General features: G+C 38.5%; 1 protein-coding gene across 14 annotated transcripts in view; it reads right to left on the bottom strand.

Moving 5' to 3' along the window:
* Window positions 1–22,500, bottom strand: part of ZNF536 (zinc finger protein 536) — a 345,380-nt gene that overhangs the window by 243,320 nt on the left and 79,560 nt on the right. For 12 of the 14 annotated variants that reach the window (XM_021282082.2, XM_065028364.1, XM_065028358.1 and 9 more), the window contains one exon: window positions 486–607. The gene's annotated coding sequence lies outside the window, so the exon portion shown is untranslated. Of the gene's footprint in view, window positions 1–485; window positions 608–1,347; window positions 1,388–22,500 lie in introns of all 14 variants that reach the window. The other 2 variants (XM_065028359.1, XM_021282093.2) reach the window with 1 other exon arrangement.

Here is a 22,500-nt window from a genome sequence, read left to right as displayed (position 1 = left end):
GCTGTGCTGTGAAGCTTTCTAAATGACTATGTCTGTGAGAGTTGCAGCAACTGCAGTATAAACACAGCCTACACAATTCTGAACGAAGTCCAAACATACTCTATCACATCCATATTCTCCTCTGCCACAGCCACATACAAAAAAAAACCCAACAAACCTGAAGTATTTGCTGTCCTTCCATTAAACAGTGTTATTGGAGGGTGAAAAAAAATAAAAAAAGGCCTTCAACCCACCACACCAGCTGTTTAAGGACTGTCAGGAAAAAAGGTGTTTGTTCAATGCACAGATACATTTTAGCTATTAGTTCACACACCATTGCACCCATGGTTTTTATATGCCTGCAACAGGGAATAGTCTGTTTCACATGATTCTCAGGGGCTCATCTAGAACTGAGATCTTATATTCAGATATTTGGGAGTCTCGCAGCTTTCTGGGAATTAAGTCAATTCAAGAATTGATCACATTGTATATACAATCTGCCTTACCTGTCGTAGCCAGAGAAGTGAAGTCTAGTAGTCTGTGCACATGTCTAGGGAGTGGGAACAGACAGCAACACACTCCGTGGCCCAGGAGAGATCCTTCAACCTCTTTGCCTCAGTTTCCCCATCTGCAAAACAGGGTGAAAACAAGAGCTGAGTAAACAGTATAAAACATTGTAATTCAAAGTAAAATTCTGAGTTAACAGCATTAGGAACACGTAACTACTTTCTGTTTTTTTCTGTCTGCAACATTTGGAGCATATGTGCTGTACCAATATTAGCATCTTTGCAGTCAACATCTAGAATGAATGCTTAAATATTCATTGACTTCAAATTTCAAATTGAAGTTTGAATTTGACGTTCATTCTGTAGATGTAACAGCATCAACTATTAATCAGTGAACAGCAATAAGACCACTCATTTTATATAATGTAAAAACTGTGGTCAAAATGTATACTTCTGGATGTATAATCTCAAAATTTTAAAGTATTAGCTGCTTAAGTAGATCATGTGGTAAGTCCCCTCCCTCTTCTAACTGGCTGATTTATGTAACTGAGCAACCAAACAAAAATTCTGAGATGCATGTTCAACTGTAACACTTACAATTTACATTGTGAATTGAATCAAGTAAATATGTATACTCATGCAATCAGGGAACAGAAGAAATAACATGATTTAGGTAACCAGCTATGACTATAAATTTATAAATAATCTAAACAAAAAATTCTATGAAAAGATTTTTAAATGTATTATTCACTGACAAATTCTGTAAGTAACCACTGAATAAATACTTTGCACATTCACAAGAAAAGAAAAGTCCAAATGTACCTAAGGAGTCACTATGAATTGTTTGTTCAGATCTACCTACCCAGTGATTCTTTCCTTGCACCATCCCGCTTAAACTGCATCTATCTAAACAGAAATTTCAATTCTATAGTTTCTAATGCAGTATCATTGTGGATTAGTTCCGTTTTAGACAAGTAACAGGAGTATCTAATGCAAGCATTTACATCCACTACAAGAGGAATAAACAAAACGAAACAAAAACAAACAAACAAAACAAAGCAACCCTACCAAAACCATTATAGACATTGCTTTAACAGAACATTTCAATCCTGCTGAATTCTAACATCCTCTCAGCTATGTCCTTCTGGTCTCTTTTCCAGCCCTTTTTTTGAAACACATACATACCTTCACACAGGTGAGCAGATGCCACTGACCAACGCAACCACAGTCACTATGCACGTTTCTTTCCTATGATTGCTTGAGTTGCCCAAAAAGTTTGCACTTGCCAAATCATGGCCTGCTTTTCCCAACTTAGTCGTTTTTCTGGTTGCTGTTCAGTTTTTAGAAATCTTAATCTTTAGAGAAATCAGTTATGGTAAAGAATGAGAAAAGAAAGGGGGAAATACAATTTAAATGAGCTCACGTCTTCTGAGTAAGCTCAAAGAAAGTCAAACTCTGGAAATGTAGTTTCCAGGTAGAGAGGAGAGATCCCATGTTATGTCTCTGGAAACCAGAAAACAAATATCACTTAGGAAGTTGTCCTGTCTCAGACAGAAACAGCGTGGATGAATCTGGCCATTGCACTCTCTGAAATCACCAATAAAGTTTGAGAGGGTTATTTTTAAAGCAGCTCTTAGAGTGTTCCAGCTCACTACTGTCAGCTTCAGATCTCAAATGTAATTTGATTTATAATTACATTTTAAAAACTAGCATTAAAATAACATTAGAGGGGTCATAATCTGAACTTTTTAATAGTTAGGCACGTAGCATAAATTTAGAAATGGATCTCCAACAGGATTCATCTGGAACATATTCTGTCTGGAATTCCTCCCTTCAACCATTTCAGTACTCTGCTGATGCTGGTGTGCCAAGAAGGCATTGTGGAGCCCTGTATTTCAGTTTTGTTTCAAATGTAAATGGATTGAAATACACTGCTGGACATTTGTTAGTGGAAGTCTTTTCTTGCATTATAGTCGGGCCCATGTTTGTAAACACTGACAGGCGAGAAAGTGCTGGAGAATCTGGCATTAGGCCTCTGCACTGAAAAGATGGATGTTGCATCCCTTGTGAAATCCAGTTGGCTCCATCACTGCTGAACTTTGGAGCAGCTTTAATTTTCTTAGCCTTTGTGGCACAGATTGGTTTCGGGGCACTGACTTCTAGGAACTACTCAAATTGGTCAAATCATGCATGTGCCAGACAAAATGCACAAGCAGTGAAAAAGCATTAGTCCCAACAAATGTTAATACATGGGTGTCAGTTGAGAACTACCTGTCCTTCCAGCTGTGCAAACAACTCAAACTGGCATTCAATGAACTTCACAATTTGTGCCTGTAGCTGCAAGCCTGGCACCTTGGAACGCAAGATAGGACTAGTATGGGACACAGCACCATTCCAAAAATTGCCTTGTTCTCTAAAGTCCAACTTTCTCATAAGAAAACTTCCAAATTAATCAGTTACACACTGGTGCCTGACTACAGCTGCAGAGGCAAAAGACAGACAAGGAATTCTGAATGCTACTGCTAAAGTAAATGATCTAGTAAAAAAAATAAAATAAAAAAAGGCTGTGCCTTAAAACCAAGTTTGAAATTTTATAGGCTTTTACTCCATAATTTGTACTTGAGCCTTCTGTTATTTTTAAACAAATCTAATTTCTTACAGCTGTGAAATTTACATTTTAAGAGTGTCTAGTGGCCATGTGCATTAATTACTTTATTGTAATATTTTAATGAGTTTGGGGTTCAACTTTGAAAGAATCCTGCTGAATCTTTGTTTCCCCACAGAATTACACTGGAACCTGATTCAATCACAACTTCACACACCCCGATCCAAAACTTGATGGACTTGCACAGTATTTTTGCTTGTCTCATAAAGTCCCTGAACTTTAAAACTGGCTCTAAATTTTAAGACTTCTCACCAAACCAGCACTACCCGGAGTCAGGAGCAGTTCGGTGCTGCACTTTAAGAAAGTTTGTATTTAGAGCTGAACTTGCTGGCTGGGCCTGATCTCAATGCAAAAAGGTAGCAAAGTGCAAAATTCATCTTTGACAGCCAGCGTTTGGGCCAGTCTTGTTCTTACTGACACTTACGCAATGATGCAAATGCTTCCATCTTATTACATATGACAAAAACATTTAGGGCTAAAAGATTAAACCCCCAAAGAGGACCTGAGTTCCTCACGGAAGACTGGAAATACACTAGCAGAAGGTTTCCACTTTTTTGCAAAATAGTTGAAAAGCATTAAAATATCTGTACTTCTGCTTTGGCATTCCCTTTATGGATTTTGGTGGTTTATGTCACACTAGATTATTTCTTCTTCATCTGTGAGTGTGCGTAAGTAGTGGTGGGATATAAGTAAAATGAGACTATTTTTTTTCAGGTGGTTTTCAGCCAGGGCTTGGAGTCTATGCTTGCAATGTTGCAGATGCAATTTCTCATCTTGGGGACCAAGGTGGAAACCTCCAGACCTCTGCAATTTGAACTGAAGAGATAAACCATCCCAACAGCATCTAAATGCACTTTAATTCTCTATGAATAAGCTAAAGGTGGAAATACATAACACACTGAACAACGGGTTCGAGAACAAACATGGATAAATGCAGGAAAAGTGGAATTGACTGTTTTAGTTGACCGTGGCAATGGTAAGAGGTTCATCAGTTGTCAAGTGCAACCACACACTGCACCCACAGAGTTGCATTTGGAAATCCGACCATTTATGTCCACAACTCTCACCTCTCTCTGCTAGGGCAAATGCAGAATTGTACCTTCAATGAACTAGCCAGCTTTTTAAAAAGCATGTTTTTAAACCACTTACAATAAGAGCAACAGTTATTATTCAGTACATGCTTTTTTATCAGATTGAAGATAAACTTTGTTATAACTGGTGGAGATGGTATCAATGATTTGTGGTCTATGAGAATTCTGTAATGAAAAATGGTAATCTGTCTTGGGGCAAACAATATTGTTCTGTTTACTATGCAATTAACAATATTGAGTCAAGATTCTATAACTGATAGCTGAAAATAGGGGTGGTAGGAAGAAACTGGAAGCACTGGAAACTTTCACAGGACAATCGTCCGAGGACTATAAATTATTTGTTGTGCTTTAACCTGACATTCACTCTCATCCTCACAAAAACATTCCTCACTGTTCCAAAGATGTTCACTGTGAAAGTACCCAGACTGTAAGCAGTCTGGGACAAAGCCTGAATCAACTTGTCACAAGTACTGAATATACAGGATAATGCAGTGATTACATTTGCAGAAAAGCATCAAGAAAATCACAATGCACACGAAAAGTTTTACTTTGGAAAAGGTATGATAATGAACCAACAGGAATGACAGATAAAAAGAAGAGAGACCAAATCTGTGATTCCTGGCACATTTGGTGTAGAAGGCAGAGTAGGTCCCTTTCATTTAATTTATTTTCTAGACTGAGTCGCATACCTCTGTGTGACTGAAACCCTGTACTTTTCATTTATTCTTGGATCAGCCTTAAGCAACCACCATATGGAGCTGCAAACACCACAGACATAGCAGAAACAGTCCTTAACTAATGGTCAGAGTAAATTGTATTGGGACTCAAGTGGGGCCACTTTTCAAGTGACTGGTTGAGACAAGAAGTGACCTATAACGGAGCTTCTCTCTAAAACAATACAACTTTTACTTTCTGTTATAAAGTAGAGAACTGTAAACATGATTGACCACAGAAATCTCACTGCCTTGTCCTGGTCTGTTCCTTAGCTGTACACATACAGTCCAGCCCTTTTGGCACCAGTTCTGCAGGCTTTGAGGTTACTTCAATGGGAACTCAGGCAGAGCCATGGCACAGCACTTTCACAGCAAAGCAGCAAGGTCTACAAAGTGCCAGGGTCTCTTCTTGCTAAATTAATCAAAAAAAGAAAAATCAAATGATCACATTCTTAAACTAGGCAATTCCAATTGTAGCTCTGGAAATGCGATGCTCCGGAGAGCTCCATTGCGCCCAGAAGCCACATTGGAGACAGCACGATGCGCCAGGACGCAACACTGAAGCGACTGCTGCTGGCAGCCTCGCAGCCCCTCGCCTGCACCTCTCGCCCTTAAGGATCAGTGCCTTAAATTCCCAAATACCACTGAATAATAATGTCTGGCTGATCCAGAAGATTAGCAGCTTATTCCACCTTTGTTCTCTGCCTTCTTTTAAGATGAGTAATGAATGACACCACAGCAGGCATAACCCTCCAGCACAAAAGCTAACAAAATTGTAGGATGTTTTAAGGAATGATGTAAAACTTAGAGAGTTTTCGAAGGGTATTCCCACATGGAATCTCTATATAAAATCCAGCGCTACATGGAAGGAGTTTCAAATTCTCTTCCTGAACGCTACCACACAAAATCAGCATCAAATGTGTGCAAGAGTGATCTCTTTAAACCTGATCAAAATACAAACCATTTTAATAAAGAGTGCAGTAAATTTGGGGGATTCCTTTGTGCAAGAGAACACTGAATCAAAATGTTTCACAGCAGCAAAACAAACAGATTGGAAGAAAAAAAATGATGTGAGTATAAAGCTTCATGTTCATGTACGGAGTGTGCCAGTGACTGGTGGAAGTTAATGCACAAAGTTGTACTTTTTAAAAAACTACCATTTTGAGGAAAAACACTCAGTAATTGTATCTTAGGACTTAATTCCTTTTTCTGATGAGGTCCTGGGTCTGGTCATTATTCCTGGCTATTGTTCAAAATTTACTCCCATATTAAGAACTTCTCCCACACTAATAAACAGGTATAATAATCTTCTCCAGAGAGCGATTTGCTTTCTTTTTTACTAATCAGCCTACTTTGGAACTACTGACATACAATAGCACAAAAGGTCCTCTGACCATAAAGTAAGAGATGATATTCCTAAAAACTTTTGTATGAAAGAGGTCTAGGATTTACAAAACATGTCAAGCAGACAGCTCTAAAACTATTTTTAAAGGTCATAAATTAGGTACTCTCTTAAATGTAATTCAATCATCCACTGTTATAGTAGCCTGATTCTATTAGTTGTCCTATGCATTTTACAAAACAGAACTCCATTAACATTATTCACTTATAGTTTCCCTCTGTAAGTGGATATTCTGCTCAACAGGCTTTAAATAGATTTTTTTTCCCTGAAATTGCTATTAAGCATACTTTTACTCAAAGGGCAAAGTCGGCATAGGATTATGCTTGTACTTCATGCAAAGGATACATTTTCAGCAGTCAGACCCACATTCCTATGAAGTAAAAATACTCCATATAAGCCGATTGTTTCTATCCCTCCTAACCTTGCTCAATAAGGACTCTATTCTGATCTTTTGAGTTACACACAAGTTTTCCAATTTGGCTGAATAAAGGTATCTTGTTGGGCAGCTTGATGAGCATATTCTGTGTCTCACATTCTGACCTTGGCCTGTTCAAGGTGGATCTCAATTATGAGACCCTGCTCAGAGGGGAAAAAAAATCTTTAATTAAAAAAAAAAGCAGCAGGATTTATTTTACTTTCTTCAGTTGAAGAATGCAGTATGGAACACCTGCTTTTACATATCTTGTTCAAGTCACCCAGTGAAAATATAAACTTTCATAAAGACACCACAACACACGTAGCCACAAGTTTTTCTGAGCAATTTGCCTAGCCTGTAGTTATAATTTCATCTTCAGAAACATCTACTATCGATCATTCATATCTGATTTCATGTTGATTTCACTGTGAATAAATGTGTGCTCTCACCTCTCACAATTTCAATGATTCTAGTCTGACAACATGAAAAAATACATGAGTACATGCAGAGGAACATAGTGCTGGGTCACACCACATATCCATAGCCAATCTCAAAAAATCTCAGCCACCTTGCACCGTTAAACTGCAATAATCTGACACCCAAACAGACCCTGACCCGTCACAAGGGCACGATCTGTACATAAAAATGTATGTCGAGAGAGCCAAATCCTCCTTCAGCTGGTTGCCATATTCTATGTTCATGTCTTGCTTCTTAAAACAGGACAGATGGCACGAATTGTACACTATTGTTCTTTTCACTGGCCATGCCAATCCCAGATAATCAAGTGGGTCACCAGCAGATACTCTTTTCTCAGAGGAAAGAGCTGAATTTCATCTTACCACTGAGCTTCAGCTTGCACTTGAGGTTCTAATTTTCTTCTGGTCTTAGCCCATTTCTGTCTCGCTCTGGCACACACTGCCCTAGTAAGTACATTTATTACTTCAGTAATTCCTCTGGGGTCTGTCTTACTTTCACTTTATAGCTGGACTCACATCAGCATCTCCCCATTTTACAAGGAAACATTTATTAGCCTCTGATAGGAGTTTCCTGTTCCACATGCTGGATCCCAACATCTATTACTCTCCGAAAGCAGGCTGACAAGTTGCATGCTCCTGGGCGGCTCTCGCTTGCGGCAGACGGGCACTGGTGATGCAGCACAGGCACGAATGCGACACACAGGGGATTCTGGGTTTACTCCCAATCCTGTTTGCAAACTTTGTTCAGCTGGCCACACATGCAGACCTATGGGACCCTTACGTTGTGGAACTTTCACCAGATACCAGTGGCAGTATATAAGCGGCATTGGTGGCCCAGCAATATCTAAGGTGCGGCATTCACAGTCCTTGTTTATGCCCTTAGGACCAGTGCGGGAAAGGACTATGAAAGTCTCCTTCACCCAATGATTCCTCAGCTATGATGTTTATCTTAATACTTTGGGACACTTGAACAGTAGAGAGTAAGCCTATAGTATCACAAAAACAGGGATTTCTGCTGTAATTCCTCCAACTCTCAGCTAATTATCTTTCTTGAGAGCTGTTCATGTTTGTGGTTGGTTTGTTTGTCTTTCCCTAGTAGTTTTGGGTCATCACTGCAGATTCCTGTTTCTCCAGGTCCACCCTGCAAAACTCCTCAGTGTAGCAACTGTTTGGTAGAGCTGATACTGTCCAAAAACCGTTCAGCCTTCCACAGTGTTACACAGCAAACTTTGGCCATGATCCCCTCAATCACAGAACAGTCAGATCTTCAGAGGAGGTAAAAAAGTATAATTGGTAGAAAATAAAACTGTACAGATTTACATTAGCTGAAGATCTGGACTCAAGCAAGGGACAAGAAAAATATTCCAATGCGTAGTCTATTTTACTAGAAGCCATGCAAAGCCTCTCATCCACATCATCTTGCTATGTTTTACTTCTGTGTAAGCAGACAGCATTTGTATTCAGCTGCTCACTTATAAATAAAAAAACATTTCTACATGGGTGAATTGGAGTGGCCTTCCCCCCACACACACTTCTTTCTGTTCCCATTATTTTATATATTACACACATGTTCTGTCAGCGAAGCTCACTTTGTTATCTGAAACATCTGTGGTACCCTGCTGTGGAGAAGGCCAACACTGCTGCTGCTGTTGCTGCCTGTCTTTATTAGCCACTGACTCGCTGGTGGTGTCCTTGGCTGGCGTGCAGCGCTCCGGGTTCCCTCTGCAACACCAGGGCTGCACAGCAGACACAATGGGATTCTGTGAACTGGCAGAGAAGTCCTGGTGGTTCACAATACGGCAGGTACCATCTATATGAAGATATGAAACCAAGGTTTCATATGTGCATTCATACAAGCACCGATTTTTATGTTTCTGAAGAAGTTTCTGTGAATTTATAGGTAAGCTGAAAGGGTAACACCTTTACAAAAAAAGGTACATACTCATTAAAATTAAAGTACCTCCTACTTGAGCCTCCCACAATGTCTGGCTGTTCAACAGCCATAATAGTTCTTATTTTCTGGTTAAGTGAAGAGTTACCTGGATTGAGCTCTTTTAGCCTTATTTTCGGGTGCTTTTCACAGTCATAGTCCTGACACTGCACAGTCTTTTGAAACTCTCTGGGATCTACTGTTACTGTAAAGTTTTTTACCTAAAGTATATAAGTAGTATTGATTTCTTATGGAGCTCTGACAAGATTTTAAAAGATCAACTTGAAGATTAAATATCTGTCTAGTTTCTTAAATAACATTTTTAGAGATAAGATATTCAGGTCACCTGATAGGGAGTGAAGCTATTTCTATGTACTTTATATTACACATTCACTTTCTGCAAACAATAGCACCTTGGTAAAATCAGCTCAACTATTTCCCCTCTTAAAAATCAAAACCATCTTCCTTTTACATGGATTTCTTATGCAACAGATGAGTGAAATATATACGCCATTTAAGAATCTGAGAAATATGATTGTTAAACCACAAAACTTAACAGGAACATTCAGGGGAAGATGCAAGAACAACTCACAAAAACACTCACATGGACCAGATTTCCAGCTGATGGCATTCCTTTTACAGGTCTACTGTTTTAAGAAACTGCTCTCCAATACAAAGGTAAGACAACAAGAAGTTAAAGGCAATTCCCTCCCTTAAAAAAAAAGATTTATTAATGACATAAAAACCTGAGCTGAGTTCCCAGTCCCATAGGTAAATTCAAACCGGCTTTTTGTAGGTTTTTCTGGATCTCCCAAGGACTCTGGGCCTGATTCAGAGAATAATTACGGTATGGAAACATCATGCAACTGCTGTCACAGATCTTTTACATGCAAGTCAGTGTGCATGTGTGTCCAATTCAGGATTCGAAATTGAAGTCTTATGTGAATATAATTATAAATTAAAATAAAACACAGCTTTTGAAAAAGAAAAAACAAAAACCACAACAATTTCTATATAAAATAATTCATCACCTAACCCCGGTAGGAAGGTTCAAAATGCCATGAAGACATCTCTCCCCTCCTCACCTCCCTTGTGCCTGAAGCATTACCTACTTTCAAATTTGCTTTATTTATGTCACATGGCATTAGAACCCTCGAAGCAGCTAAATTCAGCGCAAACACAGGAAGGATCTTCCCATATTTAAAATCTGAACCTCATTTTCTATACCCTGAAAATAACTAACAACCTGGTGTACAGTAGAACCAGCTTCAGAACTGTTCTCTAGCCAATTCACCCTTTTCTACCTGTATTCAACATGGAACTAATCTGTTAGTTACAGGTTGTCCCTCTGCTCCAAGTAACTCCTCAGAGAGAGACAGGAGATGCATACACTTGCTACTGCACCACTTACTAAGGATTGTCTTAGAGATGGTCTTTTGAATCCTCTGGAGGCCACTGAAGTCCCAGATGCTCTCCACTACCAGGGGAGTGCAAAGTACCTGAGCAACAGCAAAGATGTGGTCTTAAACTTACAGGATTGTTCTTATTTGGGGGAAAGTGAAAGGAAGTAATAAAATTAATGTATAAGCATAAACAACCCCAAAACTTGGAAGATGAACTGAAGAGAGAATTATCTTTATAAATCTTAAAACTGCAAACAGATTCATGCAGGACAGTTCTCCATCTGTCCAGATCCCTCTGCAGGACATATGCAGAAGATAGCTTCAAGTTAGCATATTTCTTTATATAAATCTTTTTCCTAAGATATTTACAGTTGGGGGGGAAAGTACAAGGCTATGTTGGAATGGTAGTAATTTCTCTGTCACCCTTTGTGTATGTCACTGTCTAGTGTTACTCAGTTTTTTAACATTCATTTGAATATTTCATCTGTGCAAATTTGGTCCCAGCATCTTTTTTCTGAGTAATGTTTGGTGGTCATTACTTCACAACTGCAAACAATCCTCTACTGCTATTGAGTGCTACAGTCGGGCTCGTTTCACTCCGGAGGTTAGAATCTGATCCTAAGTCCATTAAATCACAGAGTCTTTTTAAAGTTTAATCTTCAGAGGATTTAGGTTGTAAACAAAGGACACTATACATGGGGAAAGAAACAACAGAAAACTATGAACTTATGACTCTAACGCAACCCTGAGTTCAAATTTGGTGGTGTGATTTAGCAAGAAAATTCTGAGCTTTCGGCAGCGACGCACACACCCTGGCATGTGGGCAAAGCTAAACTGAGCATTGATGCTCACATCCAAAATGCACATATGGATCCCATTTTACTATGGACGTGATTCTTCATGTGCAAAACATGTGTCTGACTGGATTTCTTGGCTTTTTAAGATGTGCTTTTTCTTTGGTGGGGGCAGGGAACAGAGAATAAATAATTTGTGTGGTACTTGAATATTCATTATCCACAAAGAGAATGGCCTAGGATTCAAGGCCAGGTAAAAAAAAACCCATACTTCAGCTGAAACTACCGATTTCAGCAAACAACCAAATGCCAACAGTGAAAAACTTAGTCCACCATACAGCTTCTGCAACACGTTAATGTATCCCACCCTGTAATTGCTAGATAGGAAAGGGAAAAAGGGCTCCAGATGCTAATAACTTGGAAGTGGTAATTAGAGGAGCCCACATTACTGCTGAGAGACTCCCATCTTCCCCTGATTACTGGAAAGAAAATTTTGTCCAGTGGGTCTCCTCCTCACTTCCAAAACATGCGGCAGTTCTGTGTTCCTAAGCTGCTTCTCCTTCTCCCTAAACATTTCAACAGGAGCTTGACTGGGCCTGGAAAACTTTTTTTACCTTCTCCAACACTGAAGGATGCCGTATTTCTCATAGAAAATGTAGGAAATTATTCACGGGGTTATAAAGTGATCTAACAGGGAAGTACCACAAGCTCAAACTTCTAGCTATACAAGATCGAAATTGCCTCCTGCAGTCCCATTCTGAGTGTGACAGAGAACAAGAGTCTGCTCCTCATGCTTTAAAGGGTAACAAATATCTTTAAAGGTTCATCGAGCATTTATAATCTCTGGGACCACAGAGACAAAGCAAGTCTGGAAAGGGTCTGAATGTCACATGAGAAAGTGAAAGGAAAAACGCACTTATCACATAGAGGGAATGCATTTGTATTATTGTATTGAAATAGCACAAGGCTACAATGACAAGCTATAAATTTTTCCCCTGGACTGTAACCAATATTTTCCATTTCAAGTAACAACAATGAAGGAGACTCAGACTTAATAGAAATTACGAACTTAAATCTGTAGGTACTTAGGTGAAAGAGAACCTCAAATTCAGGTATCGTTAAAGGGTTAACTAACCCTTTGAGCAACCTTTGGACCCATTTACACTGCTGACAAACTGACTAAAAAAAAAGTATACTTAGATTTTACTGATTATGTCCATTCTTTATACTTCTCAGATATATAGCCCAGAATGCTACAGTGAATTCTTGGCAGTGAATAACATCTTTTTCTTTTAATCCCTGAAATTTAACATTGCACATAACACTAAACCTAATCTATGACTCCAAAAAATAGTAGCAGCAATAGTACATGGTTCTGCAGTGATGGAAATTAAACTACAAAAATTTCTCAATTCTTCTTTTTCTGATTTGATGTGTCATTTCATTAAACAAGCATGAATTATTGAATATTAATAATATGAAATCAGTGATGTGCCTTAAGATATACATTTACAGATGATTAGTATTTTTCTTAACCTTTCTGTTGCTGTGACAGGCTCTTAAAATATCGGTTGTTCATTTTAAAAAGAAAAAATTAAAAAAAAACACAACACACAAGCAAACAAACTAGAGCTGAGCTGCAAGGAGACTGTCAGACAAAGCCAATGTACATTAGCAAAGCTGTGTCCAGAAGATGAACAATCTCTCTCCATTTTAAGACCCAATCTTACATATGGTTAGTACATGTAAATCCCTGTGATTTTGTAACAGCTCCATCGAACCTTGGAAACTAAAGCTGACAAGTCCTCTTTTTCCCCTGTGCAGACTTCTAAAAGAAAAGGGCTGTAAATATTATAAAAAAATAAAATCAATGCAAAGTTATTTAGCACAGGTGTTCCTGTTATTGTGCTCCATTTGGAAAGCCAACACGTTCAGCACACCTTCAATTCGCACACCCAGCTGCATGAGGTGGTGGTCTATTGTTAGTTTACAGGTTTGCAATAAAAAGCATGAAGTAATATTGGCAAGCCCAGGAGCTATTTTTTTGTTTTGTTTTCTTATGATGTCTCCCTGCATCTATTTATCTAGTTCTCCTTGCTTTGTTTCTGCTTTCATATTCAAAAAAGGGTAAGAATAAGTTTTAAAGATGTAATGCCACACTCAAGCCTTTTGAACGCTAACAGAAAAATCTCAAAAGGTTTACGCATAAGGGAACAAAGATATAAGGATAGCTTTGAACCTGAGGGGTTCTCTCACTGCAAGTGCATTGCCAGCATGTCACAGGTGTACACCACATGAGCAAGTGAAAAAATAAAATGTGATTGTGAAGGGGTGTGATGCTGGCAGGTCCGAGTCCAGAATGCATTAATCCCAGGGTGAACGTGTGCATCTGTTAGGTATTTATGTAGTTCCTACTAGTAGTTTGTACAGATATCTAAGCAGGTGAACGTCAACAGCTTTGAAACCATATGTTAAAGGGAGCCCGTGAGATGGTACGAGAAGGCCATCAGGCAATATGGGTCTGACAAGGGAGGGCGGACACCTACTGATTAACATGGCCCTGGTTATCGGGGCTCCTGGGCCCCACGTCAGACTCCTGCTGATTTAGCTGAGCAACGCTGGGGCAAACGACTGAATCTACTAAACTAAATGTGACTACAGGATGACAATTTTCTTTCTTCTCTCTCTAATTTCTAGCTTTTGGAGAGGGGAAAAGAAGTGGATTTCTTTTCTTTTTCATTCCAAAGTTTTGCATAAACCAGTTGTGGTAAAAAAACCAATTTTTAGACACTGACTTCAGTTTGTCAGAAGAAGATGGAGTAAAGATCTGTCTCCTGGTAGTTACAGGAAAACACTACAACAGAGGACACCAAGTCCTGTTCCTTGGTTTAACTCAGAGATTGTTTTATTCTTCTTTTTATATTTTAACTCTGAGTCGCTCAGACTCGAGAATGGCATCTGAACCTGGGTCATCCCATTTCTGAGGGCAGTCTCCTGACCACCAGACTGTACAGCTGGTAGGTACATCTAAATCCAGTTGCATCCAAGGTATTTTTAGAAAATTAAAAACAAAACAAAAAACACAACACACCACCAAAAAACCCCACAAAACATACAAACCACACAAGAGCTTTAAGGAAAACAATTCACCTTCCCAAAGTGACATTTTGCCTATAATGTTTGCTTTCTCTACTAAATATCCTCAGCAAGGAACTGTGAGAATTCATTCATCTTAGAATGAATTTGTAAAACGTGCTGAGCTCTACAGCTGAAATGAGTGAATTTTTTTTTTGATTGGCACAGAGTACTAGAATCCAAAAATTGTCAGTTTACACACCGCTTTAACCAAGGCCACTCAGATTCTGCTACCATACATGACTTTTAGGAAATGAAAGGAAAACTGTTTTCACATAAAATGCTGAGTTTCTAGAGGAGGTCTGTTAGGAAAATTTTCCTTCAAATTAAAATTTTCTGTCAAATGGAGAAAACACATCTCTCAAATCTCCTCCACTTCAAGCAGCCTAGCAACTACCTTGAACCCTCAATGGTTCAAGTTACTCTCAAAGATGCAGGAATCAAAAACTAGCTTTGGAGTCCTATAAGATCCTGTTACTAGAAGAGTAATTCCACCTTTGAAAATCTTGGTGTGACTAAATGAATTCATCAAGAGCTGCAATTTCATTGTGTCCTCAATGGTTTATGTACATATAAAGTGCTGGTGAAATGGAACTTCCCCCGCTTTGGAAGTGTTATGGCCTCACTGAAAAACATTCAGGGAGGATCCACCCATAGGACATGGATCTCATAGTTTAGCATTGTCCAAACTCTGCTCCCAAATATTACCAGCCCATAGTAAATCCCATGAATTTCAACAGCTCCACTGAGACTGCTGCTAAGTGCTTCTGAAAAAAAAAATCTAATCACACCTTCCCATCCTCTTGTACATCCACCTTTGACAACATCAGAACACACACTCTATATTAGCCCTTTTCCATTTATTTCCCCCATACTTCCCTTCCCAAGAGGATATTATTCATACCCTACTTCTTTGCAATGTAATTAGTTTGTTCCAATCCTTGGAAATGAAACATTCACCCCTTCTTTTGCCCCAGCCCTCAAGAACCTCTTGCAAGGGTCCTCTTGTAGCTCACCACCTGACAGGGTGGGGAAAGACACACTGTAATTGCTCTGCACTTGGTACCAGAGAGAAAATAATCATGCTCACCTTTTATTACTTTGCTTCACTTTAATGAAGCACAGTTAATAAAGCGGGTGTTTACGTAAAGTCAGTAGTTTGCCAGAGACCCATCACCTTTGTTGTTTGAGGCTCCTACTCCAGCTCAGGCAAACCCAGGTCTAGTGTGGCAGTGACACAGCTCCACAGAAAGGGCAAAGTCACAAATGACATCTCCACTGTGTATTAGAAAATACTGAGATTTTTAATATGGGGCAATGTGCATTGCATAGCATCTATAAAATATGCCCCAAACAGTCTCAGGAGTACAGCTCAAAGAGTTTGATTAAAATTGAGCAAAATCAGTCTCTCATCCTGTTTAAAAAATGAGAATTCATTTATTCAGCTTAATTCAAAGACTAAATATGATTACAATTTCTATAAGATGTCTAGCTTTTCTTAAATAAACTGCAGTGGCCATCAAAATATTGATAGTCATTGGTAAATTACTTCTGGTGTTTAATCAATGTTATTTTTTTATCATCCAATTTTTTCTTCAAGTCAGCTTCTAACACTAAACTACATTTCATCAAGGTTGGTAAAATGTTTAGAAAGGAACAGATGTCAGAATATGGGGATTGCCAATAACACTGATGGAAGCCAGTAATTTCTTTCCTGTCCAAAGGCAAAAGAATGAAGAATAATCTAGACTATATACAATAATACAAGATTTACTACAACATTAATGGCTATAAAAAGTAAAAGTATACAAAAAGCTATCTCCATTTTTTTCAAGCCATCACTAAGGGCAGTGTTTTTCAATTTGAGACAATTTTTACTGGAAAATGAAAGGTCTGTGTATTCTTAAACCTTTAAATATCCATAAAATAGAGATGAAGACACAGGCTAGCATTAGTTGCTTCCAAATATACTTGTATATTAGTCTATTGTGTGAGTTAATAATTTTGCCAAATCTCAAAAAAATGTGGATGCAATCTTTCCTTTAAGAAAGCTGCTCAGCTTGTTATTTACAGATTGTAACATTTACATAAGAGTTTGGTTTAACAAGAGATATAAATATAGATAAAACCCTTAGGACTTCATTCTTTAAACTGCCCTCTAAAAATCTGCCCTACAATTTGCACACTGAATTTTGTGCAGACTATTCTTGGAAGCCTTTTGTGAATTAGGGAGAACTGACTCGAAACAGGGGCTGGTTAATCACAATTTTGCAAATTGTACGTAGCAATCATCCTCACATTGTGAAATTCAGATCTATAAAATGCTGATGTTTTAAAGCTGAAAAATAAATAAGCTAAGTAAGACTACTTTGCTAAGGAAAAAAAAAATACTATAAGACTTCTTGCAAAGAAATCCTTAAAATAAAAACAATTTAAGTAAGACAAGTGGCATCATAAGTAAAGGGCATCTCCATTCCATATCTCAACTGCAAGCCCACCCTGGAAGAAATGTTACCACCTGACCGTTGCTGCCCCAGCCTTTTATCAACACTCACCTGAATATACTGGGGAAATTCCTGCACTTCCAATAATAAACCTCTGGGAGGTTTACTACTTAGATAGCTTCTCTGTATTTGCCTACAAACTGGAAAACCCTCCCATTGAGGAATGTCTGGTAAAACTTCACTCTTTTACATGTGTATCACTGACTGTCATTTGTACACCACATCAAAGCTGCTTTCATTAAATATCAGGACTATCAATTGAGTATCAACTGCAGCAACATGGATACGATACTTTATGATGCATGTTGAATGCAAACACTTGAGAATGATAGTTGGCAACTAAATATTTTGAAGGAGAAGGAGCAAAATTTATGTGGAAAAGATGATGCATCAAAGACAGCATTTTTTGTTCTGCTTTCAAATTGGGCCTAATGCAACTTCATCAGCATTTGGAACAAAGCTGACTCAAGATTCCTTTTTCCAAACAGGTCTTGCAACTCCCAACATTTAGCATCAATGAAGTTCTCTATTTATTCTTCCTTATCTGTTGGAGAAAGACCTTGCTGAACTCTCTGAGTGCAGAAGGATATGCTGAAATCCATGTAAAACTTTCTGTCATCAGTGTAATTACAATGACAGGAACTTTCCATTGGGTCTCAGCAGTGACGCAGCGTGTGCTGGTCACCCTCCTGCCATTCCAGGCCCCCTCACTATGGACACAAGTCACAAACAGTGGAAACTGTTTTCCTGATGTTGATCCTCCCCAAAGGTCAGGTTTCTTACCTCAAACATTCCAGCAGTTGCTTAGACTGCAGCTAGGAATTTTGTGTAACATTGCTTCTAAAAAAGCAAATATTTATATTAGTAAATACCATCAAAGTATTACTGTTATACAGGTATTCTCATTAGTCAATTGCTAAATATGAGAAAGTGAACTTTAAACTAAATGGATGGAAACATATTATATTTGTATACTAAACAAACTTTGCCATGTTACTTTACCATGCAAAGTATTTTGTCAAACACAAAGTGCAGCCATTAACTCTTTTTATGGGAATTAATGTTTTTAGAATTAATACAAATTCAGAATTCTTGCCTTTGGACCAGAGGGCAAGTAGAAGCAGAAAGTCCTACAAGGAATAGAATTAATTGGTATTACCAGGATTTCATAAAAGTAGTGGTCAGGAAAAAAAAAAAGGAAAATAGAGGACCCACGGGTACTTCACAAAGGGATGAAATAAGGACATTCCCTTTGAAAGGGAGAGGCATACATTCAGGTCTGGCTCTGATTAAGGTACATCAGGTATTTAGCTTTACACATCCTCACTCTTCTGTTGTCCTTTGTCCTTTTTTAACTGGAGAAAGCATTTAATCCACAGCTTCATCAGCACAAGTGAATGCCGAAAGGACAGAGTTTAGGACTCTCTCTCCCAAATATGTATTATTTATTCAAATAGAATAGCTTCATCAATCTTAGCCAATGAAACAGAACTTTTTAATGCCTGAAATTTGTACAGGGTGAAGAGAAGAATCTCTCAGTTCCATCCCACAACTCAGGTTGGAACTGAGATCTACGGAGGTAGAACTGAGCTTCTTCCTTTGTTTCCTCTGCTTCTCACCTGGGAGGTGCAGGCTAGGTCAGGAATAGCTTCTATATTATTTATTAACTCAGAAATGGCGTATTTGTGAAAGCCATAACCGAGGATCTCTCTTGGGATAAGGGAACATTAGACACTGAAAGCAGAGAAGGCCTGAAAGTGGAAAGGAGCCTTCCAGGAACAGGATCTAGATTACACAAAGTTTCCAGAAAAACTCTGGAAGATTCTCATTTGCTCTTTTGAAGACAACCTGCCAGTGAGTCCAGATGGACTGATTCAGGCTTGCATACACATAGTTCAGCGTGCTCGGAGTTTAAATGTAGAATGGTAAATGAGCCATTTATCATACACAAAATCTTCTTAAATATCACCTAAGCCATTTCACTTATTTGAGAAGTGTTGGCAGCACTGAACTTGCAAATATTATATATTTCAGAGGTAAAATGCCCAAGACTCGATTTTTTAAATTAATTTAACATAATGAAGCAAAAAAAAAAAAAACCCTAATTTATTCCATGTTCATTAAATCCAGTTATGTTGGTAATTAGGCAAATGAAATTCATGCGTGTTTTTGTTACTTTCCTAAGTATTTCTACTGAAGGATTTTATTCTTCCTCCAGCCCAGCTTTTATTCATGATCTGAGAGCATCCCATTTTTTTATTTGTTATTGCGTTTTAGACAAAGGTGTTTCAGAAACATAAAACTAATACAGATTCAAAGTTCACAGCACTTAAAAAAAGTTATTTAGCTAAGAACCCAAACAAGGCTCCAGCACCAGGTGATCGCCAGTCCCAATGCACCGGGATTCTCATCAGCTCTCAGCATTACCTCCACAGGAGCAGCAGCCAGGGCAGGTAGCCCACAGTGCTGGTACTGACAGTGCAGCTGCTCTGCAGTGACTGACGCTGGATGTTGACCCAGATGTTAGTATGTTTACTGTCTGCATACGATTGCTTCGCTTTATGAAACGCTGTACATAACTAAAACTGCTCGTGATGTGTCAGCCTGTTGATGGATGCATCAGGCACTGTCTCTTAACATTTCTTTACTGGTTGAGAAGATGTGACCTCGTGGCTTAACAAATCACCCAGACTGCCTGGACAGCACAAGCTGACACTACTTCACACAAGTCCGGAGGCTTTCAGGGCAACGTGAGGCATCTACTTGACAAAACTGTAGGCAGTTACTTCAGGAGCAGAGTAGAATGTTGCTTTAAAGTCCTCTATTTTATTATTATTACTACTACTAGTTTTTGGAATTCCTGAAGTCATCTACTCAAATCCAAACTTCTGCCAGATACTGCTGCCCACAATCCAGTCCAAGGGATACAGACCTTGAATCCGTGAGCCAGACACTCAGAGATACCACTAGCTAAAAATGAAATACTCAAACCCTCAGAGAAAAAAAAAGGGTCAGGGTATTTTAAAACATTCCATGGCTCCCTACAAGGGAAAGAGGCTTGAAAATATGTCTCTTTGGAGACATTAGTAAATATTTCTTTGGCTACATCCACATGAGTGGGAGATCCTGCCATTAAAATTGTAGAATATTAGGAGACACAGAGGAACTAGACCATATCAAGCCATATTGAAAAGTATAATGGAAATAACTTCAATTTAGCAGGAATAACACCTCACAAAAACAATCATCATATGTGATCATGGGGTTCAAACTTTAAAAAGTGTTAACATTTTAAAATAACATACAGAGGAGTGTAATGAGACTAACTAAATCTGTTGTCTTCATTGTGTTTCTCATGGCCCAGTGTCTCCTGCATTGTTGCATTTGTATGTTTTGAAGCTGTCTTACTGCCTTGGATGAACACAGGGAGCTGTTCTGCACCAACTGCAGCTGTGCACGCTAACTTGGGTCATTTTAAACTTGTTTTGAATAACTTCCGTTTACCAATATTTTTAGGAAGTTTAAACCTATGATCTCTGTGGCTAGAAATATGCAACGCTAAATGTGTGCTGCATAAGAAAATTTGAGTAGACACTCACAATTTAGTTTGTTCCCTTTGAGGGGAATGAGAAAGATGCACAGTACATTCATTATCTGTCCTTAAGTGTTTTTTGTCAAATTTTGACTCTGCCACCATTCTTCAGTGACAGACATTAGGTATGACATTTTCTGACACAATGTCAATAGTGACATCAGTAATATTTGACACAAGGCACATTGGGGTTATTTGACACAGACAACTGGATTGCTCAGGGCACTGGAGATCCAATGCATAAAGAGTTTTACCTTCAAGTCACCAGTGCCTATCTAGCCCAGTGTTTTGAAACTGTTACCAACTAATGGCTCCTCAGAGCCTTATACAGAAGGAGTTTGGGTGTATTGAATAGATGTCCAGAAAAGAGGAAAAAAAAAAAAAATCAACACAATAAATTACATTAATCTGTGCCCTGTGTTGAAACACCATGGAATGAATAGCCAGTGACAAAGCTATTCTTCTACTGCTATCTGTAATTCCTTTTAAAAATGGTTGAATCCCAAAGGAGACTCGGGAGGATCAAATGAGTCAGAGAGCACTACAGCTCTAGTCTCCTGAATAAGATTTCTGTCTCAACAGCTTTCAGTCCCATGGCTTTCATTAACAGTTAAATATACTTATGGGAAAATACAAATGTGAAATGTTACTTTCAATGATGCGTTTTCCAAATACTTCACAATTGACTAATATACAGGACTCACAAATGCTGAACAGAAACAAAATGAGTTGCATATATGATCACTCTAGAATTTCCTGGAGTGTCACAGTCCTGATTAAACAAAGCACTTCTACCTACACCAAATAAAGCACTTATCTAAGCCGAGTCTTGCAATATGTATTAGGCACCTGGCTGAGCCCCTGAATCCTGCATTCAGCCACAGGATGCATTCTGTCCTGGAAGCTCTGAACATGAGCAGGAAGAGGTGTTAGTCCTGGGTACAGATGAACATACCTGGACCTACAAGGACAGTCACCTAGATAAGGTACCTAGGTGCCTGGAGAATTTTATATTACTAAGTATTGCATCCAAAGATTTCGAAATTCCACTGAGTCTTCGTACAGTGTATGTACCCTCTTTTGGAACAAACATTTTACATTTTTGTCTTATTTTAAGGTTAAACTTAGGTTCAAACACCAGCAGCATGCACAACTTCACAGAGGCACAAGTTCCTTAATGAGCAAGACTTTTTTTTAAAGTTCAGAGCTAAATGTCTTAATTATAGACTTAAAAAAAAAAAAAAATAAAATACAAAATCAGAGTTAATCCATGTGCAAAATGTGCTCCTTTTTTACTATTTTATATTGATTTTGAAAAGATGATCCACATTAGCCTGCTTATCACAAGAAGTCATCAATATGACCACATGTTCAACTGGGGAATGGTGTTCAATCAGTAGCTAGAATCAAGTGTTGGGTTACCTTCAATCTCCCTGTAATACTTTTCATTATTTATTTTAAATTAGACTATTCTAACTCTCACGGTTCTGCAAATAATGGTCTCCTCCCCCTCCCCCCCAAAAAAAAGAAATCCTAGCTGGGAATCAAAATACACATTCACTGTTCCTTAAGAAAATATCCCACATTGTAAGAGGCAAAGCACATTTTGTTAATCATGCGTTTGGACATCCTGTCATATTGCAACTTCTCAAACATGTTACATTTTTTTAAAAAGCATAAGAACAATATGTATTTTCCAGCAACAAAAAGCATTTCTGGAGCAAACTGTTGAGCTGAATCATTAAGGAAACTAGCAGTACACCACTCCCACAAAGTAAGGATAATAAACTTGCATAAGACTTCACAGAAACCATGCCACAAGGCATTTCCACCTCTCCAAGTCAAAAGGGATATACTTTCAACACATGGGCATAAACATCTGGCATTTTCCCAAC

The sequence above is a fragment of the Columba livia genome, chromosome 13, assembly GCF_036013475.1.
Source record: "Columba livia isolate bColLiv1 breed racing homer chromosome 13, bColLiv1.pat.W.v2, whole genome shotgun sequence".
Lineage (NCBI taxonomy): Eukaryota > Metazoa > Chordata > Aves > Columbiformes > Columbidae > Columba > Columba livia.
Note: the sequence above shows the minus strand (reverse complement) of the source record. Positions and strands in the feature narration are given on the sequence as shown.